Genomic DNA, 25019 nt, shown 5'->3' with positions numbered 1-25019 from the left:
GCCTCCCGGAGCTTCGTGATGTCCTTCTCCGTGACGGAGGAGGCCATCCACTTGCCCTGCGCTCCAGATTCGGACATGGTCGGAGTGCTTTTTTGAGGCGGAAAGGATAGAAGCTTGGCTGCTGGAGCTCGAGAATGGGTGGGCTGAGAGAAAGAAGGCGTGGGTGAAAGGGTGAATCCTTATCTCTTTATAAAGGCAGTGAATATCAAGTGCCTTCCCATTCGTCTTAAAACTCGCCTATTCCCCAAGGGTCGTGAAAATGGCGCGGTTGGATTACCCACGCCCGTATTGATGAGAATCCTGCAATAAGGGGACACGATCTCTGTTACGACAAGATGTGCCAATAAAAACTGCGTCTCGAAACATGGAGCGGGAGGTTAAAAAACGGTTCAAAATAATGACCGGGTAGAGACGTGGCGTCTCACTGCAAAAGATGTCAGTAGATAGGACTTGTTAAATATTATACTCTTTACGGAGCTTCTTTTGCAGAGCCTGACATGTTCTCTGTATTTAAGGACTATTTTCGAGTATTCGGGGGAGGAACCCGCCTTGCAATGCCGAAGACAATCTGCGCGCCGGACATATCGTCATTGAAGCCTGGTTCAGGGGCTACTGAGGGAGTCCTGGATTAAGGGGTCCTTGGGCATCCGAGCTATGTGATGTGGGCCGGACAGATGGGCTGTAAAGATACAAGACAAAAGACTTCCTCCCATGTCCGGTTGGGACTCTCCTTTGCGTGGAAGGCAAGCTTGGTGTTCGGATGTAAAGATTCCATCCTCTGTAAACCGACTCTGTACAACCCTAGGCCCCTCCAGTGTCTATATAAACCGGAGGGTTTAGTCCGTAGAGAGAATCACAATCATATAGGCTAGACATCTAGGGTTTAGCCATTACGATCTCGTGGTAGATCAACTCTTGTAATCCTCATATTCATCAAGATCAATCAAGTAGGAAGTAGGGTATTACCTCCATCGAGAGGGCCCGAACTTGGGTAAACATCGTGTCCCCCGTCTCCTGTTACCATCGACCTTAGACGCACAGTTCGGGACCCCCTACCCGAGATCCGCCGGTTTTAACACCGACACCGCACAACAGCTATCCGTCCCGCAGCGGCAACCTTAGACCTAATTGAGGTTGCCCACAACCATGTCGAGGTCGCCCATGCCTAGCTCGTGGCGCTCACCGCACAAATCAAACAAAGCTTCCTCAACAACGGTCGGCAACCCATGACCGAAGAGTTGGCAATAGCCGAGAGCGTTCGAGCAGCCATCTATTACTTCGTGGCATACCTTGCCACGACGAAGCTCGTCGAATCCTAGATCGCAGCCAACCATGCGCAGCTCGTGGCGGCCTTTTCCAGAGAGATGGGGGACGCGGATGGCGAGATGCTTGCAGAGTATGGTGCGATGGATGCCATGGAGCCCCTTTCCCAGGATATCATCGGGTGCAAGCTGGACATGGAGGAGGCGGCGGAGATCAACGAGCGCCAGCCAGAGTAGTACTCTTTTTTTAATTTAGAGCGATGATCTATAATTTGTTAGAGTAATGTTTAGGTCAGCTAGCTCTGTTTAATTGCTGAACTTGCTCGATTAAGAAGTGTGGGTGTGCTGTAGGCTCCTTTGTGTACCCAAATTATGCAATGACGTGGATGACCAATGTAACCAGGGAAATTCATACCAAAATTTGCACGTTCAAACTCATCACACACGGGGTAAGCTATATGAATTGTTTGTGATGTTCACATATCGTTCACAGTGCTAAATAAGGGATCGTGTCTGATGACACTTCGCACCCTAGTTTTTTCATTGCACCGAGCCAAAATTTTGGATTCCGTGGAAATATCTACCTCCCCACCCCGCCTCCCTTACCAAAAGCCACACTTCCCCTATTTCCCCCTTCCTTTCCAAGTTCAAACTTTCACTCCTTACTTGCAGCGCCGCCTCCTCGTCGACGACCCTCCTTCACGCTGCTCGGCCTCGTCAATCCAGGCAGGTAATCCACACCTGACCCCCATCCTCCTCCTTCTACATCCCACATGCCCCGACCGCCTGTGCGACACCTTCCACCCAAATCACTGACCCCTACCCCAAATAAGCGTCACCCTAAGCCATGGTGAACGCAGTATAGCCAGGAGCTCAAGGACCATTTGGCAGCGGAGAAGCAAATCGCAGCCACACGCGTGGATGAGTGTCGGTGTCAAAACCGGCAGATCTAGGGTAGGGGGTCCCCAACTGTGCGTCTAAGGATCGAGGATAACAGGACGCAGGGGCATGATGTTTACCCAGGTTCGGGCCATATTGATGGAGGTAATACCCTACTTCCTGCTTGATTGATTTTGATGAGTATAGGGGTTACAAGAGTTGATCTACCTCGAGATCGTAATGGCTAAACCCTAGATGTCTAGCCTGTACGATTATGATTGTGATCGCCTCTACGGACTAAACCCTCCGATTTATATAGACACTGGAGGGGCCTAGGGTTGCACAGAGTTAGTTTACAGAGAAAAGAATCTTCATATCCGAATGCCAAGCTTGCCATCCACGCAAAGGAGAGTCCCATCCGGACACAGGGAAAAGCCTTCTATCTTGTATCTTCACGGCCCATTAGTCCGGCCCATGCCACATAGCCCGGACTCCCGAGAACCCCCTAATCCAGGAATCCCTCAGTTGCCCCTGAACCAGGCTTCAATGATGATGTGTCTGGCGCGCAGATCGTCTTTGACATTGCAAGGTGGGTTCCTCCTCTGAATACTTTAAAGTAGTTGATCTACAAAAACTATGTACGGAACTGTTTAACAGTCACAACCCCACTGCCATAAGGGAATAATACTTAATCAAAAAACACGATACGTCTTCACTTATAGTTTTTGCTGGCGAGACGTTTCCTCTGGCATCTTTAGTATTTCGAATCGCCTTTTCAATCTCCCGCTTCACCTTTTGAGACGTAGCCTCCAGTGACACGTCTTGTCAAAACAGAGATCGTGTCCTCTTATCACGGGATCCTCATCAATACGGGCTTGGGTAATCCAACCGTGTTGTCCGCACAACCCCTCGGGAATAGGCGAGTTTTAAGGCTCGTGGGGGGACACTCTATATTCACTGCCTTTATAAGGAGATAAGAATCCACCTTTTCAACCCACACCTTATTCTTCCTCAGCCCATCCGCCCTTGAGCTCTAGCGCCCAAGCTTCGATCCCTTCCATCCCTAGAAAACACTCTAGCCTTGTCAGGATCTAGAACGCAAGACAAGTGGATGGCCTCCTCCGTCACGAAGGAGAACATCAAGGAGCTCCGGGAGGTGGGGTATTTAGCCAAGGAAATCGCCCACCGGCTTCCGGCCAAGAAGCAGATCGTCCCTACTCCGGAGCCCCATGAGAGGGTAGTATTTATTCCTCATTTCCTTCGCGGACTAGGGTTTCCCCTCCATCCTTTTGTCCGCAGCCTTATGTTTTACTACGGGCTAGATTTCCTTGATCTAGCCCTGAATTCCTTTCTCAACATTTCGGCGTTCATCGTCGTGTGTGAGGCATTCCTCTGTATCACTCCCCACTTCGGCCTATGGCTCAAGGTCTTCAATGTGAAGCCAAAAGTGGTGGATGGCCAACATGCGGAGTGCGGTGGTGCCATGGTGAGCAAGCTCCCCAACGTCACTTGGCCCAAAGGCACCTTCGTAGAGACCGTAAAGGGGTGGCAGCAGGAGTGGTTCTACGTCATGGAACCCCGTGACCCCACATGGGCCGCTCCTCCCGAGTTCAAGTCCGGGCCTCCACTGCGGCTGATATCCTGGCTCAACAAGGGTCTGGACTAGGCGTCAGTCGATGAGGTGACGGGGCTGCAGAAGCGCATCCAGAGTATGGTAGACAAGAATACCAGTATTGCCAGCATGATCTAGGTAATGCTCTTTCACCGGATTCTCCCCTGCCAAGGCCAGACTCAGCACGTGTGGGAGTTCGACCCGGCCGGTCCCCGGACCCTGCAGCGGTTCTTCAACATGAAGCACGAAGACATGTGGAAGCTGTTGTTCAAGACCCAAGAGACATGGCCGAAAACGATCGGTGACCTCGGCCTCGACTGTACTCACACATCATCTCCCGTAAGTTTTCATGATAACTTTACTATTTGTAAATCCAAGGGGCATACTAAGCTTTCCATTCTTCCCACAGGGCTGGACGAAGAAGGCGGAGCGGATTCACTGTCTGGCTCTGCTACCCGAAGACCCAGCCATCCCTCTGTTAACAAGGATGCTGGTTCCGGCGCCATATCAGGCGCCAGAAAAGAAAGCCAAGAAGAAGGGCAAGGAGGCCAAAAGTGGCCTCCGCCGTAAAGGTGCTTCGGATGTAGTGTCCGAAGACACCGAGACTCACTCCTCCCTTGATGCAGACAAAGGGGACGAGGAAGAGAGTAATTCTCTCCTTAATGGGGGAAAGAAGAAAAGGGGGGCTTCCGCGGATCTGGAGGCGGAGGCATCCAAGAAAGGGAGAATATCCCTCACGGATGACTCCGAATCGGACGCCGATGAATGGCACCCCAGGCCGAAGCCCCTGGCAGGATCATAAGTGCCCCGAAGGCACTTGTAATTATATATCTATCCGGTTTTCTGCCTTTGTGTTTTTAATATACTGAATTACGTGCTGCAGTCCGGCTCGCGTCCTCCCCCAGCAATCCTCATCTTCTGGGAATTCGCTAGATCCGAATGTGATGGATAGCGGGTCGCCTCTGCCGACCTCCTCCCCCAAAGCTACGGACAATGCCGAAGTGTTGTCCTGAAGTACCCTTCCGGGTCAGGGAGAGGTGCGGGAAGCCATCGAGGTGGCACCAAAGGGCGATACCTCTACTGCCAAAAACATGGGGGCACCGACCCTTATGGAGACTGGCGATGGGGGCCATGCCCAATTTGGCCCCCAAGCGGACATTATTCCGGAGACCCATACGGCTCCGGAATCAAGTGAGCAGCCTCCTTCGAAAGAAGGGGGTGCGCCGATCCCACCGACGACCTCTGTCAATTCGGAGGTGCCAGATACTCTGGTGGAAGCGCTTCAGAGAGCCACCATTGTTAGAACATCCTACCCTTAATGGTACGGTGGTTGAAAGGGTTCGGTCCGCTAAAAGCGGATGGAACGAGGCCTACACTTGCCTTCTGAGAGGCTTTGAGGTAAAAAATAATTGTGTATAGATAGTAGCCCCTAAGACTCTATTCGGTGTTCACAAAGAAAGGCCGAACAAAGGATCTAATGACTCGTACAGGAGATTAACATACATATCTATTTGAATCAAACAGGCTGCAATGCAGGCGTCAGCTTCCCATGCCGCCGAAGCGTCTGAGCTGAGGCGGAAGTTAGCGGAAAAGCAAGGTATCTGATACCGAAAATGCGTCTAAAATAGTATCAGCAATAATTTATCATCTGAATGAATGTTATAACTTCGCTCATAGCTGACGCATCTGAGGTTGAGACCCTCAAGAGCGCACTGGCCAAGGCCAAGAAAGAGGCGGAGGAGGAATGAGCCGCACGCCTAAAACACGAGTCAAGGGTGGAGGAAGTCCAGCATGAGCTCAAGGATGCTATAAGCAAATGTGAGTCCTTAGAGCGCAAAATTTCGGATCAAAAATCTGAACTTGCTACGGCCCTCCAAAGTGCACAGGAGGCCCGGGCCGAAGCCCAAAACGCCTGCCGGGAGATCCAAGAGGCGAAGCAGATTGCGGCTGGTAAGGCCTTTAATATGCATAGCAAATTTGTGAGAAGGAAATACATCTTACTGACCCGTATTTGGAGTTCTCCGGGAGCGCTTCCGGACCTGCCCTGGAGTGTTGCCGATGTTGCGGAGTTCTTCTGAGCCGAAGAGGGGAGCTCGATGGAAAAACTGTTCTGGTCGCAGTACCTTGCGCCTGAGCATCCCGTGCCCCTCAGCGATCAGCTGAACAGTTGACCGAACTGCATAGGGTCACCGGATTGGCCATGAGAGATTTTATAATCCATCTGTGGCCTGCCGAACCCATACCCAGCAGCTACTTTGGGCTCATGAAGCGGCTGGTTAGTGCCTGCCCCCGGCTTGATGCCGTGAAGCGGTCGGTCTACATCGAAGGTGCGCGGATGGCCTTCGCCCGTGTCAAAGTGCAGTGGGCGAAGATGGACGCTGTCAAGCTCGCAACTGAGGGACCGCCCGCAGGCAAGGAACACCGCATACCGGAGTGGTATTTCAATGATGTCCTGGAAGGATCCCGCATTGTAGAGGGCCAGTGTTCAAAGGACATCATTTTTAAATGAATGTATCTATGTTGTCCAATCCTGTATGATGAAACAAGGCTTATGTATGATATGTTGCTTGTTTTACTTTGAAATATCTCCTCCTGTGCGGCCGTTTACGACATCTAAGAGTTGGCCACCCACATAGGTAGTACGGGGGTGTTTGGGATAGCATTTAAACACACCTGATCCAACGTCTTGGTCCGTGAAGGAGGTGTTAGTGCGGCGAACTAGGCAATCAGACTATGTGGCTTTATCGCTCTCACTTAGCCATAGGAGTTTTACAATAGGAGTGTGGGCACAGCCCCTAGTATTGTTCTATTATCCGAACTTGGGTGCTGCGGATGCCCGGCTGATTGAAGGCTGGCTTGTCGCGTAATGCGGAAAAAATCGCAAGAGATTTATAGTTAGTCACCGAATAGCTGACCAGCTCTCGCTGAGGGAGTCCTGGATTAGGGGGTATCCGGACAGCTGGACTGTATACATCGTCCAGACTATTGGAGCGTGAAGATACAAGACTCAAGACTCCGTCCCGTGTTCGGATGGGACTCTCCTTTGCGTGGAAGGCAAGCTTGGCGAGCCGGATATTGTATTTCCTTCCTTGTAACTGACTCAAGGTAAACCCTAGCCCTCTCCGGTGTCCATATAAACCGGAGAGGTTGGTCCTTAGAAGGCTGATCACAATTACAATCGTAATCATCATAGGCTAGCTTCTAGGGTTTAGCCTCTATGATCTCGTGGTAGATCTACTCTTGTACTACTCGTATCATCAATATTAATTAAGCAGGAAGTAGGATTTTACCTCCATCGAGAGGGCCCGAACCTGGGTAAACATTGTGTCCCTTGCTTCCTATTACCATCAGCCTAAGACGCACAGATCGGGAGCCCCTACCCGAGATCCGCCAGTTTTGACACCAACATTGGTGCTTTCATTGAGAGTTCCTCTGTGTCGTCGCTGCAAGGCTCGATGGCTTATTCAATCATCGTCAACAACATGGTCCAGGGTGAAACTTTTCTCCCCGGACAGATCTTTGTGTTCGGCGGCGTCGCACTGCGGGCTAATTCGCTTGGCCATCTAGAGCAGATCGATAGCTACGCCCCTGGCCACCAGGTCAGGTTCGGAAACCTGAACTACACGGCCGATATCTGCGGAGACTTGATCTTCGACGGAGTCGGGCCTGTGCCAGGAGCGCCGGACAGTCACTATGAACACGGCTTAGACCTGCTGTTGGACAATGCCCAGGATATTACCCCTGCAGAAGTCCCGAACATAAATCCAAGGCAGACTGCCTGGCCCAAGGACGGGTGGATGGACCCCGCCCCGCAGACCGCACACTCATCGGCGGTAGAGCCGAACACGGGCCTCACTTCTAAGGAAGCCTGTGACTTCGGACTCCCGGACTTGTATCCAGTTGTAGGTCCCAGTCCGCGCGCTCCCGAGCCCGTCGAGCCTTGTTGGGCTCCGGTAATGGAGTTTACCGCTGCGGATATCTTCCAGCACTCGCCCTTCGGAGACATGCTGAACTCATTAAAGTCAATCTCTTTGTCAGGAGGCTCTTGGCCGAACTATGTCCGGCTCGAGTGGGAAGCAGGCGACGAAGGAATTCGCTGCCCACCCACCACCCACTTCATTGCCACGGTCGATGATCTAACCGACGTGCTTGACTTCGACTCCGAAGGCATCGACAGTACGGACGACGATACAGGAGAAGATTCAGAATCTCTGGGGCGCTGGACTACTACCTCGTCACACGATATATACATGGTGAACACGCACAAGGAGGACGATGGCGATAATCCGGAAGATAAAACCCCTGGGCAAAAGCCAAAACGATGGCGCAGACGCCGCTCAAAGTCCAGCAACAGTAAAAATAGCGACAAGAGCGCCAAAAAGATCGACACCCCAGTCAACTCCGAAGGCAACGACGACCATACGGACCCAGCGATGGAGCAGGACGAGTCAGGTCATGCCGAGCACAGTTCAGAGCGGACGCCCGATCAAAATGATCCCGAGGGACGAGTTCATCAAACTGCCCCAGGACAAGAACAAAGTCCGGATGACGATGCATTCATCATCCCGGAAACACGCGTGGAACGAGATAACCTCCACAGAAAGCTTATGGCCACCGCAAGAAGTCTAAAGAAGCAGAAGCAACGGCTAAAAGCCGCATAGGAAACGCTCAATCGCAAATGGAACAAAATGCTAGACACCAAAGAAAGATACAACGACGATCGCCATACAAAGAGCTATCCAAAACGTAAGCTACTGGCAGAATTCGACGACGAGGCCGTTCCACCAAAGAATAACACGACCAGGAGGCTAGACGCACCGCTTCATAACCGCAACAGAGTGGCTACCGTGTCAGGACCCCGACTCAATGACACATCGATCTAGCATGTAACACCTCATATCACTTTGCGGCCTCACGCACGGTATCCCCACGGGTGTCGCCTTACCTTTGCCCAGGACCGTTTGCGCCTTTTGGCACACGTATATGATAGTGTGGCTAGCATCCATATGATAAGGAGCCCGGGCTGACATGGCTAGTCGTAAACCCAAAGTGGCACAAACTTACAGGGACAGGCATCCATGACCCAGCATCAAACGTATCGGTCATCAACGAGTGAATCCAGGCTGTAGCACTGGGCTAGCAGGACTCCGGTGAACCGGGCTATAGCGGGCTAACAGGACTCCGGTATTCATCGCATGACATTTCCCCGAAGGGACAGGCACAGGAACGAAGAAGGACACATGCCGGCCAGCCTATGTGTTCCGGAGCAGTAGCAAGCTACCATGGATCAGTGGAAGCACTAGGAGACATTTCCCGATAAGAGAGGCTACTAAGGATAAACAACTAGATAGTCAGATCGCACACATACCAAGCATTTCAATAACATACACACATTATGCTCGATATGTGCAAATACAACATGGCATCACAACATGACTCTACAACTCAAGTATTTTATTCAATAGGCTCCGAGGAGCGAGATATTACAAACATGGGTCTCATGATCCAACATTCAAAGCATACAAGTCAAGCACAAGCGGAAGCTTAGCATGTCTGAGTACAGACATCTAGAAATGAAAAAGGCTGAGAAGCCTGACTATCTACCAGATCCTGCCGAGGGCCCAAAATCGTAGCTGAGGTAACATGCTAAACGTCGAAGTCCACGCGGAACTACTAGTTAGACGGAAGTCTCTCTGCAAAAACATAAAATAGGCAAACGTGAGTACAAATGTACCCAGCAAGACTTACATCAGAACTAACTACATATGCATCATTGTCAACAAAGGGGGGTGGTGGAGTTTGACTGCAGCAAGCCAGCTTTGACTCGGTGGCTATCCTGAACTACGACTGCAAGTAACTCTTTTGAGGTGGCGCACACGAGTCCACATATTCACCATATCAATACACCACTATGGATCCGCTCCCGTCCCACTACGAGAACGCCATCCATAGCACTCACGCTTATCTTGCGCATTTTAGAGTATCCACTTCAAGTTATCTATGAACTGTACATGCAACCCAGAAGTCCTTTTCCGCGGACACGGCTATTCGAATAGATGATGTTAACCCTACAGGGGTGTACTTCTTCACACACGCTCTCACCACTTATCGCCGTTTACACGACATGTACTCGGCAACCTTCAAGCGGGAAGCCCAGCGAGGGTGTCGACCACGACCTGACTAACCACACAAGTCTCTCGTCCAGGTTTATCGCCTATTCGGGTTCCATCCGCAAGGAGATCCGGCCGGGGTGTCGCTCACGGCCCCAAACGATGAGAGCAGGGTTCCCAAGCCCACCATCCGGGTGCCACTTGGTACACCGTGCCACTGTTCCTAGTCTGTCCCAAGCCCACCTGTACCGGGTGCCACCTGGTAGACTACTAACACTACCTACAAACACCAGAAACTAGTTGCAACTCCTGGACAGAGATCAAGTTGATTAATAAGTCGAGAGAGCTTGGAGTGCCCGGAGCCCAATGTGTGGTAGTAAATGTTCATGGATCACAAACACAGAACTCAGTTCCTGAGGACGGCTTCAATGAGACAACCTACCATGTACTCCTACATGGCCTCTCACCGCTACCTTTACCAAATCGTGTTCACACACTTAGCTCACACACAGTAGGACATGTTCACCACTTCCCAATTCATTCCCGATGAATCAGACCTGACTCAACTCTAAGCAGTAGCAGGCATGACAAACAAGCATGAATGAGTAGGCACATCAGGGCTCAAACAATTCCTACTCAGGCTAGTGGGTTTCATCTATTTACTGTGGCAATGACAGGTCATGCAGAGGATAAAGGGGTTCAACTACCACAGCATGTAACACATGTATCGTGGTTGTTCTAATGCAGTAAAAGAGAGCAGAAGCGAGAGAGTGGGATTGTATCGGAATGAACAAGGGGGGTTTTGCTTGCCTGGCACTTCTGAAGATAATATAGTTCTTCATCGGTGTCATCGATCACATCGTCGGTACACGTCTACTGAGAGGGGACAAGCACTGACAAACAAAGAAGAAACACAATCAATGCAATGCACAATATGATGCATGATCATGACATGGCAATATGTTGTGGTTTGAGCTAATGCATCTAGAAGTAGGTTAAATGGAGTTGGTTTGAACCCTGGGTTCAAATTCAAACTCCATATGTGAGGATTTAAATGCCATTTAAATGATTTGTCCTAAACAGTAATCATAACTTTATCTAACATGCATCAAAATGGTACAGATGGAAAGATTGGATTTTTCTGATCATTTTTCATATATAATTTATCTCATTTGGAGTTACGGTTGAATTTATATGAATTTTAGAAGTTTTGGGCCTTTTCTGGAATTCCTGAATTATTTTAAATACAAAAATTGTTTACTGCGTCAGCATTGTGTCAGGGTGACGTCAGCGGTCAACAGGGCTGCCCCGGGTCAACCCTGACCAGTGGGACCCATATGTCAGTGTCTCAGGCTGGTTTGGGTGGATAACAGGTGGGACCAGTCAACGTTGACTTGACCAAAGTCAAAGCAGACACATGGGGTCCACACAGATTAGCACTAATCTAAACAGGAAGTTAGACTAAACTAATTGGGCTCGGGGACCCACATGTCATCGGCGCAGGCACTAACTAAACGAGGTTAGCGCCTAAGCTAATGGCGCCACGTTAGCTGCCGGCGTTTAACCGCCGGCGACCTCAAATCGTGGCGGCGGCCGCGTCAGGATTGCGCTACAGGACACGGTTTGGGGCGTGTTTGGGTTCTATGGAGAGTCGGGGCTGAGCCGCGTCTTTGGGTGGTGGAGCTGGACCAGATGGTCACCGGAATCAATGCGGGCGACGAGGTTTGCGGTGGCCGTGGTTCGGCCGTGCTCGAGTTCCTCGCCAGGGTGTTCGAGAGGAGGAGCTGGTGGTGGCTACGGGTGCGCGAAGACACACTGAGCACGGTGGTGCACTCGGTTGCGGCTCTAAGTGACGGTGGCCACGGCGGTGAGGAGCTCAGGTGGCAGCGCGATTTGGTCGGCAAGGGGGCGACGGCTACAGGGCGTAACGAGCTCGGGGAAGAGGGGTTTTTGATGCGGGAGCTCACAGTGGTTGTAGAGGGCGTCGACGCGGGCTCAGAGAAGGCCGGACGGCGACGTACGGGCGGCGGCGATCTCGGACGACTGAAGCTTGAAGATGGCGGCGGTGTAGGCGTCCGGGGGCGTCCGGCGGCACGTGTGTCCTTGAGGAGGCGTAGACCACGAAGGTGGAGCTCCTGGACATGTTGGGGAGGCTAGGCGGTGGTTGTGGCCGCGGCGAACGGCGTTGGTGGCGATGGTAGCATTCGGCCATGGCTGCGGGCAAGTGAGGGGGAGGGAGAGAGCCAGGAAAGAGCGGGGGAGGATAGAGGGGGTCGAGGCATCTCCAGGCGCGGGGACAGGGAGGAGGATGAGCCTCCAGCGCGAAGCAGGAGGTGGCATCGACGCGCGCGTGCGTCGACACGCCTCTGCCTACTGGTAGAGGTTGAAGACAGTGGGGCTTCTGGTGGGCTGGGCTGCCAAGTGGGCTGCACAGCAGTAGGTCCAGGTAAGTTACAGGTAAGCTCTCTTTTCCTTTTGTTTCAGTTTTCTATTTTTCTGCAACTTGATGGCTTTATTAAAAAAACTTAGGCACACTCAAAAATCACCAAACTGCTCATGGCCACTGTTTGGAATATATCCAACATGGAACATTTCAATTTAGGATTATTTGGACATTTTAAATATTTTATAGTATTTAAATGCCCAAATTCAAATAGAGTATGATTTAATTCAGAGCCCAAATATATCATGGAAAAATGTGCATCACCTCTGGCTACTGTTTACAGTATTTCCCGTAAATGATGAACATTTTTGAAAGCCATTTGGACTTGGTGAACCTAGTGAATTCCTTTAATGCTAGGGTTTGGACAATCCCCATTTCAACTTTCTGTAAAAGTAAACATGATGCATCACCAAAGACTAGCACCAGTGCATTGCCAGAAGCTAGGGATGTGACAACTCACCCCCACTAAACAAGAATCTCATCTCGAGATTCAGGACGTGGGGTAAGAAGACGGAGGGGACACAAAACTAACACAATCTTCTCGATCCAATTGTCCTTCACAAGAACGTTAGTTCCTTGCTTCATGTTGATATTAATATCCTCGCTCTCAAGATCTTCATTCAGCTCGATGACAACGAAAAGAGATTCTACAGGAAACGAATTCCTCGAAGATTGAGTAACTCACAATCAACTCACGTGATGAGACATAGTAACATCTCTCGAGTTGAGACACAAAACACACATCAGGTGCAACGAAAAGAAGTAGATGACAAGGGTTCAGTTGGGTAGGCAAAAATTCCACACTTAAGAAGGTGGTGAATGGGTGTCAACGTAGCGAGGAGTTGACTTGCCTTGATTCTATAACGGCCATGTTGGAGGAGGTGAATCGTGGAATCATCCCTTAAGTGGCAAAAAGAATTACCTTTGATTCAAAGATCATTGAAACTCTTTATACCAGCTTAAGGCAAATCACAATCGATCATTTGAAGGAGTTCAAAGGAATGGCATACTCGGACTAGGATGGATGATGTGGTTTACCTTGTTGAAGACAACACAAGGGATGATTTTGCTTGCGCGTGCTCTCAAGAACTTAAGCATTTCCATATTCATCAAGGTTTTACCAATATCCGTGTCAAGTATCCTGGCAACACAATGTTCTACCATGATGAACAACGATGGACGATGAAGATGCAAAGGAAGATAACCTTCTCAGATTTCACCTTAGCGAGGCCAAGGAAACAAAATCTGGATGACCGACCGAGAGACATTTAGCACTCCTCTTCTAATGTTCTCCTTGATGTGCTAGCGTAACCCATTCATAGATATGGTTTGATATCTAGAACATCAAGTAAAAGTTCGGACTTCGGAAACACAAAATCCATAAGGAATAACTATGGAGGTAAATCCAACGAAATCCTCATGGAAAGGTGGCTAACTTCCTCAATCAAGATACTATAATAATGGGTCTTCCGGTTGGGTGTGTTGGCCACGACATCCACTTTACCGGGTTACAAGAGACCAATATTATAGCTCTTGGGAACGTTCCAACCATCATATCTGCCTTAGATTATGATCTGGTTGGTGTCAGGATATTCCAGACTCATCGAGTCTAGAAAGAAAAATAAAAGTTTGCAACACAATCGACGAGACGACATTATATTGCGAGATTTCTCAGGAAATGAACTACGGTAGTAAGCTCCAAAACATGAGCTGGTTCTGCTACAAACATGTGAACACGTTGTCCCAGACAAGCATGACCACGTGGTAGTCTTATAATAAAACACTATCGAGTTCAGGTGGGGAACCATCATCGATGATAGCAATGTCTCCACGCGTGGAAGTCCAAAGAGTTCACCTTAGACAGACTCCTTTATCTCTGAACAACTCAATCAGTGGCTTGGTGTGCTAGGGATACATATGGAATGAAGGTCGCAAGTCTCCAACCCACAGAATACTTCGCACGTATGCATGACTGATTTGGGATGATTCCAAAGGAGGCAAAACAAACTTTCTCGAATTCACGGCGGCAACTTTCACTAATACACGTGAATTAGAGGTAGTCACTTCTTTCATCCAAACATATGCTTCATGAACGAAACACAAAGAAATGCTTACACAAGTTCCCAACACTAGCTTGATGTCCGACAAAATCATGGAGAATATAAGGATGTTGTCGATGGGCTCAACAACAATTTATCGAAATTTCCATAAAATGGAATCCCACGACTAGGTGAACAAGGTCATAGCATTGGTCAGACCAAAAGATGTAATGGTGTATGCTCGAGGGACCAACCACGAGTAAGACAACATTACGAGCATCGTTGGTTCTGATTTGATTTGACGATAGCCCATACTCAAATCAAGGTTTGGACAAGACAATAAATCCAACAATTGATCACGAGGATCAATCAATGAAGATATCATATTTCTTCAACACACACACAAACGCAAAGATATCCCTTCAGAATGAGCTAAATCGGACAAGCTTTCATCTTCCAACTCTCCAAGTTGTTGTTTAGCTTAACCAACCAGCTCAGGGGTATGCAACAAAGATTCTTGGAGAAGGGGTGGTTACAAGCAACCAACGTGCTCACGAACTCAACATAGTGGTCAAGTGACGTCCTTGTGATACTTCCGAGAGGATATTCAGAAAATCACGAACCACCGATATGTTATTAAGCTCGGGAACAATCTTGCTTTCGAAGCAAGACGATATGATCAAAGGAGTGAGGGATTGGCATAATCCTAGTTCATTGATCGAAGAGTGCACCAGAAATAAGGACGAGGTAGCACGATCAATCTTAGAATGATAATTCAATAATCAACACGCTAAGGATGAGATTATTGTCCCTTAACTACCAAGCAACAAGGTTGCTAGGAGTATTGATTTCACACATCACAGTTCACCTGTCGGCATTCTGGTTACAATAACAGAGGGACCGAGGAATGAACAATGATGGCAAGAGGTATCACTGCATCAAGAATTCATAAGAGGTGGTGCAATTTTCATGACAATCCTAACATAAAGAAGGTAATACTTCAAGGTAGAAGAGACCAGAAGCTGGATTGCATTTGATCTGCGGGATACAACTGCTTTGACCCAATCCTGGATATGGATGAGGTACTGGAGTTTGTTTCTCCTAGTCATTCCGAAATAGAATGGCTTGACGGACCACAAGAGTGATAAGACATAGATGAATGAATGCTCACATACTCTTGTCTACCAATTGATAGACGGGGATTGGAATACAACTAAGGAGGGACAACTTCAAGAACATAAAACTTTCTGAGTTGTGGAGGCACAGATTAGTATGTTGAGCCAAGGTCAACATTTTTCTTCCAGATAACCCATGCGGAGAAGGTAGGACTGGCAGAGTCACGATATAGAATGGAGAACCCGTCAAGAGCACTCTGGTGGTGATCCTTCGGTTCTAAGAACTTCTGCCATAAGCGGTTCATAGTGTTTGGAAGAAGGAAATACCATGAACCTCGAGGACTATTGCAAAGGTTACTAATATCCTAAAGGAACTAGCAAATACAAGCAACATGAAGTAGGGTGAATCTCGGGTTCAAAATCCAGGAATAGAATACCTACTAACTAAATTGCATCACGGGATGCTTCCAAGGATGATGGCCAGAATGATCACACTGGAACACAAAACATGGCTAGATTACTAGGTGATCCCCTAAGATACCTAGGTCATATCAATAATTCCAACATATATGTCGAGGCAATAGAATACCTCAACTCAACAATTAGTGTGATTAACCTGGCCTAAAGGAACATCGAAACCAGAGGGGAAAGGATTTTGCAAATGCATCAAATTGTTTAGAAACCTGGGATGACTCGGACAACATAACGGCTGTAAATGCTCAATAAGATTTGAGACATCCTGCAATATGGTGGCATAACCACTCGATCATCATAATATCAAGGTCTTGAGATAAACTATGAATACACGGAAATAGTAGGAACCGCACTGAAGCTTAGAACCAACAATCCAATAGGTCTACAGATTAGTAACACGTGATCCTAATAGAAAGAAGAGAAGGCCTAGTTCCTTAACCCCGTAGGAAAGATAAGATGACTCAGATCATAAGGGCATAAGGTAAAGGAGTAAAAAGAGCCTTACGTTCCATCCCACAATCATTTACCTTATATAACTAAAGAATTTCTAGACTCAACTTCGACCAGTTTGGCTTGGTAAACCTACAGGCAGTTAGGCTCTGATACCAAAGCTGTCAGGACCCCGACTCAATGCCACATCGATCTAGCATGTAACACCTCATATCACTTTGCGGCCTCACGCATGGTATCCCCACGGGTGTCACCTTACCTTTGCCCGGGACCGTTTGTGCCTTTTGGCACACATATATGATAGTGTCGCTAGCATCCATATGATAAGGAGCCCGGGCTGACATGGCTAGTGATAAACCCAAAGTAGCACAAACTTACAGGGACAGGCATCCATGACCCAGCATCGAACGTGTCGGTCATCAACGAGTGAATCCAGGCTGTAGCACTGGGCTAGCAGGACTCCGGTGAACCGGGCTGTAGTGGGCTAACAGGACTCCAGTATTCATCGCGTGACATTTGCCCGAAGGGACAGACACAGGAATGAAGAAGGACACATGCCGGTCAGCCTAAGTGTTCCGGAGCAGTAGCAAGCTACCATGGCTCAGTGGAAGCACTAGGAGACATTTCCCGGTAAGAGAGGCTACTAAGGATAAACAACTAGATAGTTAGATCCCACACATACCAAGCATTTCAATAACATACACACATTATGCTCGATATGTGCAAATACAACATGGCATCACAACATGACTCTACAACTCAAGTATTTTATTCAATAGGCTCCGAAGAGTGGGATATTACAAACATGGGTCTCATGACCCAACATTCAGAGCATACAAGTCAAGCACAAGCGGAAGCTTAGCATGTCTGAGTACAGACATCTAGAAATGAAAAAGGCTGAGAAACCTGACTATCTACCAGATCCTGCCGAGGGCACAAGATCGTAGCTGAGGTAACAAGCTAAACATCGAAGTCCACGCGGAACTACTAGTGAGACGGAAGTCTCTCTGGAAAAACATAAAATAGGCAAACGTGAGTACAAATGTACCCAGCAAGACTTACATCAGAACTAACTAAATATGCATCATTGTCAACAAAGGGGGGTGGTGGAGTTTGACTACAGCAAGCCAGCTTTGACTCGGTGGCTATCCTGAACTACGACTGCAAGTAACTCTTTTTAGGTGGCGCACATGAGTCCACATATTCACCATATCAATACACCACTATGGATCCGCTCCCGTCCCCCTACGAGAACGCCATCCATAGCACTCACGCTTATCTTGCGCATTTTAGAGTATCCACTTCAAGTTATCTATGAACTGTACAGGCAACCCAGAAGTCCTTTTCCGCGGACACGGCTATTCAAAGAGATGATGTTAACCCTGCAGGGGTGTGCTTCTTCACACACGCTCTCACCACTTATCGCCGTTTACACGACATGTACTCAGAAACCTTCAAGCGGAAGCCCAGCAAGGGTGTCGTCCACGACCTGACTAGCCACACAAGTCTCTCGTCTAGGTTTATCGCCTATTCGGGTTCCATCCGCAAGGAGATCTGCCCGGGGTGTCGCTCATGGCCCCAAACAATGTGAGCAGGGTTCCCAAGCCCACCATCCGAGTGCCACTTGGTACACCGTGCCACTGTGCCTAGTCTGTCCCAAGCCCACCTGTACCGGGTGCCACCTGGTAGACAACTAACACTACCTACAAACACCAGAAACTAGTTGCAACTCTTGGACAGAGATCAAGTTGATTAATAAGTCGAGAGAGCTTGGAGTGCTCGGAGCCCAATGTGTGGTAGTAACTATTCATGGATCACAAACACAGAACTCAGTTCCTGAGGAAGGCTTCAATGAGACAACCCACCATGTACTCCTACATGGCCTCTCACCGCTACCTTTACCAAATCATGTTCACACACTTAGCTCACACATAGTAGGACATGTTCACCACTTTCCAATTCATTCCCGATGAATCAGACCTGACTCAACTCTAAGCAGTAGCAGGCATGACAAACAAGCATGAATGAGTAGGCACATCAGGGCTCAAACAATTCCTACTCATGCTAGTAGGTTTCATCTATTTACTGTGGCAATGACAGGTCATGCAGAGGATAAACGGGTTCAACTACCGCAGCATGTAACACATGTATCGTGGTTGTCCTAATGCAGTAAAAGAGAGCAGAAGCGAGAGAGTGGGATTGTATCGGAATGAAAAAGGGGGTTTTGCTTGCCTGGCACTTCTGAAGATAATATAGTTCTTCATCGGTGTCATCGATCACATCATCGGTACACGTCTACTGAGAGGAGACAAGCACCGACAAACAAAGAAGAAACACAATCAATGCAATGCACAATATGATGCATGATCATGACATGGCAATATGATGTGGTTTGAGCTAATGCATCGAGCAGCAGGTTAAATGGAGTTGGTTTGAACCCTAGGTTCAAATTCAAACTCCATATGTGAGGACTTAAATGCCATTTAAATGATTTGTCCTAAACAGTAGTCATAACTTGATCTAACATGCATGAAAATGGTACAGATGGAAAGATTGGATTTTTGTGATCATTTTTCTTATATAATTTATCTCATTTGGAGTTACGGTTGAATTTATATGAATTTTAGAAGTTTTGGGCCTTTTCTGGAATTCCTGAATTATTTTAAATACAGAAATTGTTTACTGCGTCAGCATTGCATCAGGGTGACGTCAGCGGTCAACAGGGCTGCCCCGGGTCAACCCTGACCAGTGGGACCCATATGTCAGTTTCTCAGGCTGGTTTGGGTGGATGACAGGTGGGACCGGTCAACATTGACTTGACCAAAGTCAAAGCAGACACATGGGGTCCACACAGATTAGCACTAATCTAAACAGGAAGTTAGACTAAACTAATTGGGCTCGGGGACCCACATGTCATCGGCGCAGGCACTAACTAAACGAGTTTAGCGCCTAAGCTAATGGCGCCACGTCAGCTGCCGGCGTTTAACCGCCTGCGACCTCATATCGCGGCAGCGGCAGCGGCGGGATTGCGCTACAGGCCACGGTTTGGGGCGTGGTTGGGTTCTATGGAGAGCCGGGGCTGAGCCGCGTCTTTGGGTGGTGGAGCTAGACCAGATGGTCACCGGAATCAACACGGGCGACGAGGTTTGCGGTGGCTGTGGTTTGGCCGTGCTCGAGTTCCTCGCCAGGGTGCTCAGGAGGAGGAGCTGGTGGTGGCTACGGGTGCGCGAAGACACGCTGAGCATGGTGGTGCGCTCGGTTGCAGCTCTAAGTGACGGTGGCCACGGCGGTGAGGAGCTCAGGCGGCAGCGTGATTTGGTCGGCAAGGGGGCGACGGCTACAGGGCGTAACGAGCTCGGGGAAGAGGGGTTTTCGATGCAGGAGCTCACAGTGGTTGCAGAGGGCGTCGACGCGGGCTCAGAGAAGGTCGGACGGCAACTTACGAGCGGCGGCGATCTCGGACGACCGAAGCTTGAAGATGGCGGCGGTGTAGGCATCCGGGGGCGTCCGGCGGCGCGTGTGTCCCCGAGGAGGCGTAGACAACGGAGGCGGAGCTCCTGGACGTGTTGGGGAGGCTAGGCGGTGGCTGTGGCCGCGGCGAACAGCGTCGGTGGCAATGGTGGCATTCAGCCATGGTTGCGGGCAAGTGAGGGGGAGGGAGAGAGCCAGGAAAGAGGGGGGGAGGACAGAGGGGGTCGAGGCGTTTCCAAGCGCGGGGACAGGGAGGAGGATGAGCCTCCAATGCGAAGCAAGAGGTGGCATCGACGCGCGCGTGCGTCGACAAGCCTCTGCCTACTGGCAGAGGTTGAAGACAGTGGGGCTTCTGGTGGGCTGGGCTGCCAAGTGGGCTGCACAGCAGTAGGTCCAGGTAAGTTACAGCTAAGCTCTCTTTTCCTTTTGTTTGAGTTTTCTATTTTTCTGCAACTTGATGGCTTTATTAAAAATACATAGGCACACTCGAAAATCACCAAACTGCTCATGGCCACTGTTTGGAATATATCCAACATGGAACATTTCAGTTTAGGATTATTTGGACATTTTAAATATTTTGTAGTATTTAAATGCCCAAATTCAAATAGAGTATGATTTAATTCAGAGCCCAAATATATCATGGAAAAATGTGCATCACCTCTGGCTACTGTTTACAGTATTTCCCATAAATGATGAACATTTTTGAAAGCCATTTGGACTTACTGAAAATATTTTAGGTGAACCTAGTGAATTCCTTTAATGCTAGGGTTTGGACAATCCCCATTTCAACTTTCTGTAAAAGTAAACATGATGCATCACCAAAGACTAGCACCAGTGCATTGCCAGAAGCTCGGGATGTGACATACCGACGCCGCGTATGATTTGCATGAGCACCTGGACAATAAAGCCGGCGCAGCCAGGTCCATCTACGGATCTAAAGAACACACCCCGGCGACGGACTATGGTCACCAAAACGATCATACCAACCAAATACCAGTTCGGAATAAGCACCGGACACAACAATAGCCGACATCATGCCACAACACGTCCAGACACAGAGGGGCTGCCCACCCCCTTGTGCTTCATCGAAGAAGTACTGGACCATGAATTTCCACAGGGTTTTAAACCTGTGAATATAGAGGCATACGACGGAACGACAGACCCAGGGGTCTGGATTTAGGATTTTATCCTGCATATACACATGGCTCGTAGGGATGACCTCCACGCCATCAAATACCTTCCGCTCAAGTTGAAGGGACCAGCTCGACACTGGTTGAAAAGCCTCCCCAAAAATTCAATTGGGAGTTGGGAGGAACTCGAGGACGCTTTCAGGGCCAATTTTCAAGGGACTTATGTATGGCCTCCGGATGCAGACGATTTAAGTCACATAATTCAATAGCTCGGAGTGTCCGCCCGCAAGCTTTGGAACAGATTCCTCACTAAGAAGAATCAAATTGTCGATTGTCCGGATGCCGAAGCCTTAGCGGCATTCAAACACAACATCCGCGACGAGTGGATCGCCAGACACCTCGGCCAAGAAAAGCCAAGGACAATGGCAGCCTTAACAAGCCTTATGACCCGCTTTTGCGCGGGTGAAGATAGCTGGCTGGCCCGTAAAGGCACCAGCGACCCCAGCACCTCCGAAATAAGGGATGGCAATGGGAAGCCACGATGTAATAAAAACAAACACCAAAACAAGGAAGATAGCCCGGACAACACAACGGTAAACGCCGGATTCAGGGGCTCTCGACCCGATCAGCAAAAGAAGCCACTTAAAGGCAGTAAAGAGGGACCGTCTGGTCTGTACAGAGTCCTGGACAGACCGTGCCAAATTCATGGCACCCCCGACAAACCTACAAACCACACGCACAGAGAGTGTTGGGTCTTCAAGCAGGCCGGCAAATTAAATGCCGAACACAAGGGAAGGGAAACACCAAGTGAAGACGAGGATGAACCTCGTCAGCCGAACACTAGGGGACAGAAAAAATTCCCACCAGAGGTTAAAACAGTAAACATGATCCACGCGACTCACACATCCACGAGAAGGCACGAACACGCGCTCAAAGACGCGTACGCTATAGAGCCCATCATTCCCACACCTAACTGCTGGATGGCTTGTACGATCACCTTCGATCACATGGACCGCCTGACCAGTATTCGGCGCAGTGGATCAGAGGCTTTGGTGCTTGACCCAATAATCGACGGATACCGTCTCACCCACGTCCTTATGGACGGCGGCAGTAGTCTCAATTTAATATTCCAGGACACTGTCCGCAGAATGGGGATAGACCCATCCAGAATCAGCCAAAGAAACACCACCTTCAAAGGGGTGATACCAGGCGTTGAAGCCTACGGCAGGGGCTCCGTCGTACTGGAGGTAACATTCGGCTCCCCAGGCAACTCCAGAAGCTATCACACATTGCTTGGAAGAGCGGCCTTCGCCCGCTTCAACGCAATACCGCACTATGCCTACCTTACACTCAAGATGTCCGGTCCACGTGGTGTCATCACGTTAACGGAAACATAGAGCACTCTTCACGCGCAGAGGAACACGCGACGGCCCCAGCGGCCGGACTATAAGCAGCCTCCAATATCAGAAATTATGACTGGTCATTAAGACCACAGACACGATTAGACGAGTCCGGCAGCCCGGATAAAACTGAACCAGGGCACCGTATATGTAATCCCATAGAGGACACCAAGGGCTATAAATATTTAATATAGCCCCACACTTGGCTCAACCTTATTGGTAGGCCAACGTCTCACACTTTTACTATACATCGCATACTTACGTTGTACTCTCCTACACGAGTTTTCTTGATACCCTTCCAGGAAACAGCACAATGGAGATAAAGGCGTAGACGTGCAGCAGGGCCCCGCTCAAAGGTTTCTCTTTAGATTAAGCCCCTGTGTAAACCTTTTATATTGCCTCTTGTTGTTCTCACATCCCATGGGTACTACACCCACAGAGGATACATCCGTTATTGGCATTTCGCCGCGACAGATTAAGGCACGTACCTGGAAATACATGGTTTATAATGAATGGGCATTCTTCAGCCCATTTTCTGTTATAAAGTCTGAATACCTTCGGAAGTGTTCGGCGTCACGAGTTTGGCCTTATATGCATCAGCTCCGAATCATGTCTTTGGTCAAATGTTGGGTCTGCCGGCTCCTGGGTTTGCCGCCTTACGTTCCGTTCTTATCGGCTAAGGTGGCCAAAGGAGAACTACTGCGATTGTGCCCTGGTTATTCTGGATGAGCACCTCAGTAGAGAAAGTCAAAAACTGACTGTCATGATACAGCGAGAGACTGTTCAACCACTCGAAGACTTATCAGAATCTTTAGGATCCCTCCGCATTAACGAAGGACCGTTTCCCGGTCATGTACACACGCGCCCGTATACGAATGCACGCGAAGGTACCAGGGGCTACATAGCAGCCCCACCGTTAGACTCCCATGGCTAAGCAAAAGTGTTACAACTATATAGTCTGGTTGCCTAGTTCGACATGCGATCACCTCCTTAATGGACCAAGACGTTGGATCAAGTGTGATTATGCATATTTTGCGAACACCCCCGCATTGTATGCGTGGGGGCTGAAGCCAACGACTGCTAACTTTCGGATTAAATATATATATATATATATATATATATATATATATATATATATATATATAAACGGCCGCACAGGAGACACAATAATACTTTCAGGCAAAAAGTATAAACATAGCCTTGCACTAGTAGAAAAAGGGTCCTACGTGAAGCCCAATAGTGCCGGTTTGTATTAGAGCCGGCACTAATGTGTACAATAGCACTGGTTCGTGGCGGCGATCAATAGCACCGGTTCGTGGAGAACCTTTAGTACCGGTTCATGCCACGAACCGGTACTAAAGGGGATGTGTCAGCCTGCGGTCAGGCTATGGCCCCACCATAACCATTTAGTGTCGGTTCGTACCACGAACCGGTACTAATGAGGTTATGGCAAGCTGTTTTTAGTCCCACCTCGCTCCCCTAACAAGCCTTTTACCACCTTAAATATGTTATTTCTCAAACTATCATAAGCACTTGGTCTTCATTGAACTCTATTTGTAGAATTTGTGGCCGCAATATGAGTCTTCATCGGTTTATAAATCGTTGATGACTCATATTGACAATTCAGATTGTACACACAAAGATCATTGATGATCAAAGTATTTTTGATGTTATAAGATCATATTGACAGTTTAGACTCTAAAGAAATATAAGATCGTGATGTAAATGCTCTTATATTTTTTGCGTTCAGTATGCACCATTCAAAGCGACGCCATCAACTTTCAACCATTTCTGCCTTCATTTGCTATTTTTCATGCATTCAATGATTTGTTTTGAGAACTAAATGACCTGAAAATTGAAAAGCACTACAAATGAACTCTGAAAAAGTTGAAACTTGGCATGGTATCATCATTTCACCCACATAGATTGTTCAAAAAAGTAGAGAGGGTTACGGCAAAAACTGGATGCACTTCGTTTACAAACTGGACAATCTCTTTCGAAGTATTCAGGTTTCTGACAAAATTAAACTCATCTATTACAAAGGCATTTCATTTTTTTAAACTTATTACAACTCCAGACTTTTTGTGCATTCAGTATGCATCATTCAAAGCGACGCCATCAACTTTCAACCATTTCTGTCTTCATTTGATATTTTTCATGCATTTAATGATTTGTTTTGAGCTAAATGACACTAATTAAATTTTGTGCGGGCAGCGCACCACCTTTAGTACCGGTTGGTGGCTCCAACCGGTACTAAAGGGTAAGCTGTTTTTTAGTCCCACCTCGCCAAGAGAGAGGGAGTAGGAGCGGTTTATAAGCCCTGGGTGCAGAGACGATGAAGAAGAGGCTCAATGCTCACGTTGCTTAGCTTCAAGCCTTTATGAATATGGTAGATTGCACGGAGCTACGCGCAGTGCAGTTTACACTATTCCAAAAGGCTTGAAGCAAATTAACGAGCATTGCACCTCTTTTTTATTTTTAATAACTTATTACAACTCCGGACTTCTTCTGTTATGGCAAAAGGAAGGAGGAGAAGAAGAGGAAGAAGAAGAAGAAGAAGAGGAAGAGGAAGAAGAGGAAGAAGAAGAGGAAGAAGAAGGAGGAGAAGAAGAAGGAGGAGAAGAAGAAGAAGAA

This window comes from Triticum dicoccoides, chromosome 2B, assembly GCF_002162155.2.
Source record: "Triticum dicoccoides isolate Atlit2015 ecotype Zavitan chromosome 2B, WEW_v2.0, whole genome shotgun sequence".
In the NCBI taxonomy this organism is placed as follows: domain Eukaryota; kingdom Viridiplantae; phylum Streptophyta; class Magnoliopsida; order Poales; family Poaceae; genus Triticum; species Triticum dicoccoides.
Note: the sequence above shows the minus strand (reverse complement) of the source record.